Source organism: Bombyx mori, chromosome 1, assembly GCF_030269925.1.
Source record: "Bombyx mori chromosome 1, ASM3026992v2".
NCBI lineage: Eukaryota > Metazoa > Arthropoda > Insecta > Lepidoptera > Bombycidae > Bombyx > Bombyx mori.
The window spans coordinates 14,784,351-14,795,585 of record NC_085107.1 but is presented as its reverse complement, the minus strand read 5'-3'; the positions used below and the strand labels follow the sequence as shown (position 1 = coordinate 14,795,585).

Sequence of the window (11,235 nt, the reverse complement as noted above, 5' to 3'; positions counted from 1 at the left end):
GGCAGACCATCATACGGTCCACCTGATGGTGAGTGGTTACCGTCGCCCATGGACTTCAGCAACGCCAGGGACAGAGCCAGGCCGCTGCCTAGCGCTTAATACTCTCCACAAGCCTCGTTTGAAGAAGGACATGTCATTGCTCTATAAATATATGGATATAAAAAATAATAAACAAATTGCTATTAATACAAAGTATTTGCTTTTGGTTTTAACAGAATTTATTTGCAGTTCTCGCTCAAGTTTAATAAAATATATTTTGGTATTTCTGGAACATTCAATGTTGCCATCCAGTTTTCGACAGAATGTCTATTGCAATATAATCTATTTTAGCTTATCTTCGTTCGTTTGGTTTTTTATAACCAATTTTAATTTATACTACATTTTTATCTGAACCTTACTTGTTCGTTATTTTCATGTATATTCGTATGTTTTTTAGTGTAATATTTTTATTTGCGGAAACTTTTATATCATATCGGAGTTTTGTTTGGATTAGGTAGTTGGAAAGTTTATTATTAAGTTCGTTATTATTGAGTATGTATGTTAAGTAATAAAAAGGAACTCAATTGGACATTGTATTTGATAGAGAATTAACAGTAAATTAATTCGAATAAAAGCAACAGTGATTTATTTTTTAAAATAATCGTGAGTCTTCGACATTTATATCATTCTCAAACTCACCAGAATTCTACAAAAAACGAGACATTTTCAAATTAGACTGAAACTACATAAACTAACGTATTATAATCAAATATGTGTTAAATAATAATTTTAATATAAATTAGAAGAAAAATCTTCGGAGCAAAGCTTTAGAGATTTACATCAAAAACGCTTTTATTTTTCGATGTGTACATTGACAATAATTTTGTTTAATTAATTAATTACTAAGTAACGAGTTGTCTTGTGATTCGAAATTAAGTTACGCACTTAATTTCGAATCACGACACGGCTCGTATAAGAACGTCAAGTAAATTGGATTAAGAATACAAAAAACAAAAAAAAAGTATTCCTGAGACTCGAAATACCAACATTATTTGAACTAAAAAAAAATAAGTTGGAAAGGAAATAACAGTGGAGTCGTGAACCGGTTCAGAGACAGCCACCCCACGGCTAACTGTAGTTATAGTTTTTTAGACGATCACTGCATTCCTACACACCCCATCCCTTAGCAGTCGAATTGAGAACGGCTAATGCGATAACATTTTATTATTTCTGATTCTAGTTCGCTTATTTGGTATATTGAAAAACGTTTTCATCATTATATAAAATAAAAAAAAACGATATATCGTCTTCTCGCATTAAAACTGGTATAATCTCAAAACTTACTTAATTTTATAGGAGAGTGTTTTAAAGGTTTAATTAACATATGATATTTTTAATATTAATCATCTTTGCAACATTTATTTTTTAGTTTTTACCAGTTACGTTATCTGTCTTTTAAATTTAAATAAAATTATGTATTCATTTTATTAATAGTAGTCAAAATATAGGCAAACTAAAACAAAAGAAAACTAAAACTAAACTACGTTCTTTTGACAGTATTTATGAGAAAAATCCCAAATGATTCCGCATATTAACTCAATTTCGAATATTTTTGGAAATTGTACACTTTTAATGCGAAAATACGGTATCTGACATAGTATAAAATGTATTTCCTTAGACCTTCAAAAGTGGTGGAACAGTTTTATTTATAAAATGTATACAATAGTCAGAGGGTTGAACTGTGAAACTGTTTTGATGACTATTTGAATAGCATTAAATAATAAAAAAATTATATTCATCAATAGAGCATGAAATTATTAAATCGCTCTTTTATAGAACTATCCGCAGTACTTTATTACTACTACAGTTTAGTCGTAAGTAGCTATTTGAGGATTGAATATGTTACCATTTCTAATGTAATATGATTTTTAATACTGTCCAATTATATATTATAATTATGGTTTTATTTAATTTATTGGATTGGTACGAGCCTGTGGGCTTTCGTTAAATGGCTCCCAAAGCACACAGAGTTCACTTATCATGTATGCCCCAAAAACACCTATGACCATGTAGTCGAATACTAAATTGTATTACTATATTAGAAATACTAATCATTAACATTTAGTTAGGTAATTCAAGACCAACTAGAAAGTGATTATCTTCTTTAAAAATCATTACCGGAAATAACATAAAGAAGATAACAACATTATGAAGAATACAAAGAGACAAATTTAGATAATGTATTTTATGGTGTCCGTAAATTTAACAAAATAAATATTTCTCTTCTTCTTCTATTCCATTAACGTTCATTTGTTTTATTAGTCGTAGACAAATAAATAAAAAACTATTATTTGAACTATACGTACAACAAAAAAGGTTTACTGGTGGTAGGACCTCCAGTAACCACTTAACACCAGGATGGCCGTGAGCTGCTCCACCCATATAAGCACAAAACATAAATAAATAAAAAGGAGTTAATGAATTATTTAGTTGAAAATAAATATACAATATTTATAAACAATTTCTATGCATTATTCCAAAATATGATGTATCGAGTGTTTAATTCCAAATCAAAACTTTTTAAATTCTCTTCGGTTACGTGCCAAGTTAGTTCATACACCTAATACTCATATGTAATGCAAAAAAAATTGTAAACAGATATATTTCGAGGTGATTTCCCTATGAATAATATTTAAGTATTATTCTAAAATATAGTTATTTCCGGTTTCCCAATTTAAAATTCCGATTGATATTACAGTTCAACTAATCAAACAGAGATGGCGTTGATATGTTATAATGTTTTAAAAATACAACTTAAATTCACAATGATATACATACACATAGTGAACTCACCCCGGTCGGTACTAGCTTCCTGACTTTTTTCCGTCAAGCTCTCGTGCATTCTGGTTCGAAGGATAAGATTTTATAATTTAGTGTAATATTAACGCATTCCAAGTCCTGAAAATATTTCGCACATAATCTTTAAACAGGAAAGAAGCAATGACATAAAAAATACTGACAATAACATAAACGGTGTTCAAAGTTTCGCATGAACACTTTGAGAACCAATAAGCTGAAAGTAATAAATGTTAATTTTCGCACTTCTCGTTTCAAACAAAGAGACTATGCCAAGCGTCGCTTATAAAAAAAAAAACCATTGTTTAAATTTTAAAAATCCGGAATAGGCCGTAGTCACATTGTGCGACGTTGTCAATTTTACGTGTCAAAAAAAAGCCATCTCTAGCAACATCGCATTCACCCCCACTAAAGAAAAATAAGCGCACACACCTACACCCCTAAACAGGTGTAGAATACAAGTGACACGCACACATGCACGAATCGAGCCATATTTTACAACGAAATTCTTAGAAATGCATTTCACGTGTAGACGAGGATTGTGGATGTGTGCAAGCTCACGGAAAAAAATACAAACTTGCATCCACACCGCGTCGTTTGAAAACAATGATGCGCCTGCGCAGTTTATGACTGTTCGAATTTTAAAAGCTGCCATGGACAAGGAAACTGCTTGTTCCTACGAATACACAAAAACATATTCTCTTCCAGTTGTTTTGATTTGTTGATCTTGCAATTATGTAGTTTATTTGGGAATGAATATAGTACATACGTATAGTTTTTTTCTTTGGAAGCAATGATTTTAACTACAACACTGAGAGACATTTGAAATTGGAACATCATAATCAAATGTATTTTTGTGCAATTTGACAACGTTTACGCTTGAAGAGATCGCTTACAGTAGCCGATGCCCATGATCTCTTTAACACTGCCATTATGATATTTCTAGCTTGTCAATTACTAATGACTCTTTATGTTGTTAAATAATGTTACATTTTTAGAAACTTTAAAAGGAATCATGCGTGGCCAGTGTTCCTTCCGTCTCTGGAATGAATACACAAACGTGCTCTATTCACATTATGGTATCTCAGTTCACGTGTTCGTTCTATAAGAAATAATTTCGACCTCACGACTCGTGTCGGGGACAACCAAGATAAGAGTTCTTTGCATATTCTTCTGTTGAAATCAAAGAAAGTTTTCTGTTACATTATTTGGTCGATGCAACAATGTGAGTGTCGCAGGTGATCTTGAAACATAAAGTTGTAATCTCTATACCTTCCCTACTTTCGAAATCGGAATGTGTTATTACTTCGCGAAGATATCGTCACGACGGTGATACCAGCTAGTGCAGGCTCGCAACAGGAGGGTGGGATTTAGTTCCTGTTGTGAACATCACAGTAGGAACTAAATCCGGACAAAAGTAAATAAGTAAAAAAAACAAGTTAATAGATCTTCACAACGATTTAGAATTAGAACCAATAAGTAATTACCTGAATACAGCGTCAGAATGCTCGTTCGAGAAAGCGGTGCGGAACGATAACACTCTTATCGTTGTCGTCACGAATTAAATATCGGCCAGACGACAGGGCAACGTATAGCCGCCATTGCGCTATTCAAGTCATACCGATCCACTCTCGGTGCTTTTAGGTATCCCAAAAGTTCAACCTACTGATTTTATCGCTGGATTTTTTCAGCGGATCGCGATTCCGATCCGTTGTAAATTCAGCGAAGCACTGCATTGGCTAGCTAGCGCAGTTAGGTAGGGCAGGTGCAAACTCTTTTAGACTAAGCCCCGCGAGTTCTTCTACCTATCCAGTGAAATCAGGATGGCCTCTTAAGGCTGCTGGTAATTAGGTAGAAAAAGAAACAACTTAATTGAGACATAATTGATCTCCACTTTAATGTTACGTTGCGATGTTTACAAGTTGCACAGTATCCACTGAAATACAATTGCTCCGGGAGTCAGTCGTAGTTCCGTACCGAGACGGCCGACGTTTCAGGGCCTTCGATTCGCCTCAAGGGCTCCGCCGGCCAGGGGTCCTTGGGGGGAGCTGTGCCGTCTGGTTGTAGTGTTGACCGGGGTAAACCCCTTACCTCATCCGGGTTCTGACCTCGGAGGGGATCCGACGTTTGGGCAAAGAGTGCAGGGGAATCGTTTAGTGGGCAGGTTCCTGAAAACATCCTTGGGCCCGCAGTCTCGCAGTCGCGGACCAGTCCCATATAAACCGCGCGACCCCTACCTAGGACCAGGGACTGCGCAGGAGGTTCGGCCCCGGCTGAAAAAAAATATCAGTCGTAATTGTTCGAAGAGTGCTAATTCAATAGTCATTAAAGTTCTTTGGCCTGAATGCATTTAAAATAATACGTATTTAGTCAATTGACATCATCTTACCATTAGCATAGCGTTCGAATAACAAATAAATTATGATATTGTTAAGCAAAAATAAAAATTTGTTTGTTCATGTTTATATTAATGTTTGAAAAACTTTAGAACTGAAAAAAAACGAAGCAAAAGAAACAAAAACGTCCTTCCTTATGACACGTTGCAATGGATAGATGTCCTACTGGAAATATAAACAAAATGGGGTTGACATCAGGCAGACAGCGTGTCCTAAAACTCATACCAAATCCTTATCTAGCATGATAAGGGGCCATACTGCGCTGACGCTACATAATGTGACGTAACTTAAAAATGAAGATTGTAGTGGCGTTTCAAGCAATACTTCCACAGCAATGGAAGAGGTGGTTTTCCTTCTTATTTCCCTTCGTAACGTACTTCTCGAAAGAAGCTTTTTAACGACATCAATACGTAAATGGACGTCGGAGCAAAACTGTCGTGGGATATATACATAAAGATATACCTTGATTCCTCTGGTACTTTTAGGGATCATATTTCAGAAGGCGCACAAGAATGCAGGTTTAAAACACGTTTTCTTAAATATGTCTTGATTTTCTCCTGTGGAAAAAAAAATGTTCACTTTTTTTAATTTAGTCAAACACAGTTTTGAATAAATGACTAAATGAGAAAATATCCTTAGCAAAGGCTATCTATGCCTTTGTCTTTGCTGTATGGATTTCGGCAGAATATCGGTAGAACGCGGGTGGGCCATTTGATGTGTGTAAAAAATAATAATAAGAAAAAAAAATATTATCTTTTTTGAAACTTGACGAAAAACGATTTGCCAAAAAAATATAATACCGATCGTTGATATTTTATTCACCAAATCCGGTTCTGAGTTTAATGAACTTGGGACGAAAATGTAAATAGTCAACAAAATTATAAGTGATTTTGTATAGTGGTCATTTTTAGTATTTTTTTGTTACATTTAGCAGCATGAACTTTTCTTCCAAAGGTAAACAGAAGCCAACGGTAGTTAAAAAAATCACGAAAAGTGATTTTATTAATACTAAGTGGGGAAAATAGAAAAAAATATTAAATATATGTACATATCATAAAATCTTACAACATAATATACGCTTATTCAATAATTTTGGTATAGTTTGACGATTTAGTGCAATGTATACAATAGATAAAATAACAGCAATAGGCCAATCGCAATGCATAATAAGGATAATTTATCTCGCTTTCCAAATTGGAACCCATCATTGGTTTGTAGCATAATTTGAATGTCATCTACATAGAGACATAAAATCGAAGTCTGATTTGTACGGATATAGCATTCAGTATAGCATAGCTGCTTCATTCTTCAAACCCAAACGTGTGTTTGCTTCACGCCAGAAATAGATTGGTTAGTGGTCAAGGGGATGACGGGATTTTAACATACCAATACGTCTTTATTCATCACCAGATGTACTCATATTGTACAATATATTCTGACTTCTATCGATCATATTTAATACTCATGTTGATAATCAAATCACGAAACTTTACCGCAGTCAGATACCGATTGATCGGAGTGATTCATAAAATAAATCCACTTTTTGTTGTATTTATAATTATGCGAATTTGCTTCGCAGTTTTTGTTTTTTAAAAGCGAGGGCGTTCACGAAACGAATATAATCGTTAGACGTATTATAAAATTAACTGGTGTATTTAGTAATCGCGAAATAATAACACGTCTCGGTCGGAATGCTTCTATAAACGGGATTATTCGTAGAATAGTGCCGGGGTCACCTCTACGCTAAAGTCAAACCGGTGAAACTGATCTAGAGGTGCATTTTAAATGCCACACTTTACTTGTACGGTACGGGCTATATACGAAAAGACAAAAATGCATTTTTGTTTTAAATACCACGTGAAGACATACGATCGGCCTGAAGTTTGCGCCACTTTGAAAAGGCGGCATGACATGAGAACCCTCTTGTCGTGGCCGCTGGAAACTACATACCCGACCCTGTTGAGCGAATGGTAAACCGACGAAGGGCTCGACGAGCGAATTAACCCATAGACACAGCCCACTGAGTTTCTCGCCGGATCTTCTCAGTGGGTCGCGTTTCCGATCCGGTGGTAGATTCTGCGAAGCACTGCTCTTGCTAGGGTCAGATTTAGCAACTCTCTGGTTTGAGCCCCGTGAGCTCACCTACACACGTTAGGGTGAAACTGAAATAGCCTCTCAAGGCTATCAGCATTAAAAAAAAAGGCCTGAAGTAAAGTAGTTTCTGGAATCTACCTTAAACAATAAGGTAGATATTTCATTGGCATTAGAATAAAGATTTGTTTATTATTTATTATTGCCATCGAAGGAAGACGAGCATCGCTGAAGTCGTCGTGGCTTAAAGAATAAGACGTCCGGTGCATTCGTATCTAGCATGCAACGGTGTTCGAATCCCGCAGGCGCGGCGGGTTCCAATTTTTCTAATGAAGTACGTACTTGACAAAATATGTTCACGATTGATTTCCACGGTAAAGGAATAACATCGTGTAATAAAAATCAAACCCGCAAAATCATAATATTGTGCAAAATTATTATAAAATATAGGTTTGAACGCATTGTCACTAATACGGACGGAGACGATGAGGTAACCCCCACGGAATATATGGTGTAAAAGCATGAGAAACCCAAAGTATCGATTGAAGTTGCGATTTCGATCTGATAGTAGATTCATTCGCAAAGCAGCTGCCCTTAGGTCATTAGGTCTCCTCCGGAGGCGCTCGGGCTGCTGTTAGCAATAGCAATCCCTTCCCTCCTGGCTGAGCTCTTGATTACCCACCTATCTTGGTGAAACTGAAAAGGCCTCCTGGCCCAACAGTAATCCTTCATTCCAAAAAAAAAACTAGTTTCCTAGTTCTGTATTTTAAGATATTTTTTCGCAAATATTATGTATTTTCAAAATTCGACTGGAGAGCTCTGGTGTTTAATATCAGTTTTACGCGTACTTCGTGGTTTACTCTGCTTCGAGAACTCACTGCCGCCTATGACTAAGACTGTCCTCCAAATCCTTAGTCTTTTGCTGTTACTTACTTTAGCGACGTGTATCTGACCTGAATCTCTCACGATCTCAACAAACTTGATCGTCGTCTTAATAAATGCATTTCAGCCATTTTTTACTTTTTAAGTACGCCCGTATGTCTTTCATTCATTGAAAAAATGTTTTCATTTTAGTTTAGCTAACGAAACGACAGGCGCGCATATTACTTACCCCAAAACCAAACCGTTCAATGAAACTAAATCACTTCACTTGCTTATGAGCGCTGTATTTTTTAAAAATCACCCTCTTGTCATGATTAAATAAATAGGAACACAATTTTCTCAACCCACCGCCCGCGCACCTTCATAAAGCCCACGCCAGCGTGTCAGAAATACCGGAGCTGATGTGACCTTACGTTTGTTAAGGGTTTTCGTATCAAAATAACTATTTTTTATTTGTGAAAAGACTTCTCGAATCTTAATTATGTAATAATATAGTAATATTTGTGTCTACTTTTTCTAAGAATTTATCGAAATGCGTCTATATTACCATAAAATAGTGATATAATGCTTCACTAAAAAATGTAACAGAAACAATCTCTGAAAAAAAATTTATAAACTATATTAAAATTTATTAACATAGGTGTCGTTATAGCACAAGTATTTGTTAGCGAAAGTTAAAATAGGAGCTGTCAGTGGCTTCCCGAAAGGTCTAAATTGCTTTTTCTGCCTGTAGGATAATAAGATCTATCAACCTTGTATTAGAGCACATCTTCGATTTACAAATAATGGCTGTTATAATTGAATAATAAAATTTGTTAAGGGGCAGTGCATACATATCTAATTTAAGACACGTAACAAAGTGTTAACAATTACAATAATTCGAATTGAATGCGTAGGGGTAGCCAGTGTTGAACATATGATGTTTGAAAATTTTCTGAATTGAGTTAATGATATTTTCTAGCTAAGCTTGGATACATACAAAGTTCCGAACAAGAGAATTCGGTTTATCGAACTTTTTTCCCGATCGGTCAAAGAGCTTCCCTGTGTCGTATTCCTGCTGACTCCAACGCCATATGAACACTCAACCTTCTTATAATGAATAAATAATAATAATTCCTCCAAAAATGACTTAAGCGTATTAAAGATTTCCAATATGATTCATAAGCCCCGATAATTCAGGCGACGTTTGATTTTTTTTGTGTAGTATTTATATGCACGCGAAAGCGAGGTTAGGCGGAGTAACTGTTAGGAACAGCTTCGCTTGGAGAGACACACTGCAACTGAATGTTTTGACGCGGAAAAGAATTATCAGATATTCGACAAATCATATCGGACGTGTTAATGGCCGGATTGCACACGCGACTTTGATTGTTATCACTAGCATACTCGGTGTGTTTCTGCAAATTATTTTTTACCAAATATTAATGAATACCACAGACGTTGTCCTGTCTTAAATCAGAAAATTTGAAAAATATTTAACAAAAAGATAATTAATAAAGCATCTTTAGTGGACCCAATTGTGAATCTAACCCATTGTCGTAATCATTGGGAAAACAACAAATAAAGTAATCAAAATCGGTCCGACCGTTTAAGAGGAATTCACTTACATATGGACAGAAACATTATACATATATATTAATATTTATCTACTAACTTATCAATGTAATACTGTCAATACTGTTACCTAATACTTAAAATAATACTACTGAAATTTCTATGTAGCTTTGTGTTTTAGGTAATTAAAACATGAAGACCCGATAATTTTCTGATTTAAAAGTCAACAAACTTGCACTTATAACACAACTTATACTAAAGTATTATTGTTTACTTCAGACAATACTAATCGTTTCATGATGTGATGATTTAAATTGAAACAATTGAACTAGCGAAAGCAATAATGTGTTTAAATTTATTATTGATAGAGGATTGCAATATTTCCAGTGAAACAGACTCACATAGCCTCCCAAAAGTACTCTTTTTTTTCTTAAATGAGAAGTTGAGCAGAAAACACCTCGCTAAATCTGCTATCGGATCGGAATTGCGACCCACTGAGATTAAGATCCAGCGGGAAACTCAGTGGGTTGTTTCTATTTTAGGTTGCACGTCAAACTCTCGGGATGCCTAAAAGCACCGAGAGTGGTAATTATTAACTTTACGAATTAGCATTAATCAAAAATCCATCATACGAACTCTGTAGGATACCAACGGGTAAAGCTACACATATGTTTGTATTAGAAACAATGCCACAAAGAAAACACTGATTCATACAATACTTCGTACTTAATATTACAAGCGGCTAGATATTAAAAATAAAGCCCTACAGACAATACGCTTATACAAAAAAAAATGTTCCATACAATTACCTTTACAACTTCGTAGACTTAAACAATAATGTCCGTTCAAATTATTGTAAAGTTTCAGCGTTAGGAAGATAACGTTTCGCTTTGTTTCCTTAAATTAAAGATTTACCGAGAAACAATATAATGGTACACTTTTCACGGAGCTAAGCTCCATTCAATAATCAGTTTTGTATTGCTATTTGCTATTGGCATGCGATTATGAACTTGAGATGTAAAGAGATTTTTAACTTTCTCTTTGTTTATTATTTGGTATTAAAAATCAACTCGACCCTAAAAAGTTTTTTTGTCAGTGATTATGTATTGTAGTGCGTTCTTTATTACATTTTTTTTAAATAGTAGTATTCTCCAAAAAAGAGAGAGAGAATACACTTTATTGCACACCAAAACACAATTTACATTCAAAAACAATTTATAAAAGCAGATACATTTGTGCAATAGGCGGTGTTATCGCTAAAAGCGATCTCTTCCAGACAACCGTTTAGCTTACAGAAATTCTAGAAAAATTAAAAAATATAGCAATATAGCACTAAAAAACGACTCGAATATTCATAAATAAAATCAATACGTTATAAACAGTAAATGAATGAGAGAAAAAAATCGAAACAAAGCCGTTGTCGTTTCGGCACTTCGATAAAAAGAGTTCATCTGAAACTTGCCAAAAGATGTTTCAT

General features: G+C 34.8%; 1 long non-coding RNA gene across 1 annotated transcript; it reads right to left on the bottom strand.

Moving 5' to 3' along the window:
- Positions 1-4,791: 4,791 nt before the first annotated feature.
- LOC134199790 (uncharacterized) lies at positions 4,792-8,528 on the bottom strand. Its single transcript, XR_009974414.1, has 3 exons — positions 8,434-8,528; positions 5,694-5,788; positions 4,792-5,108 (listed from the first exon to the last, which is right to left on the bottom strand). It is a non-coding gene; the product is annotated as an uncharacterized LOC134199790 (long non-coding RNA).
- Between the last annotated feature and the right edge of the window lie 2,707 nt (positions 8,529-11,235).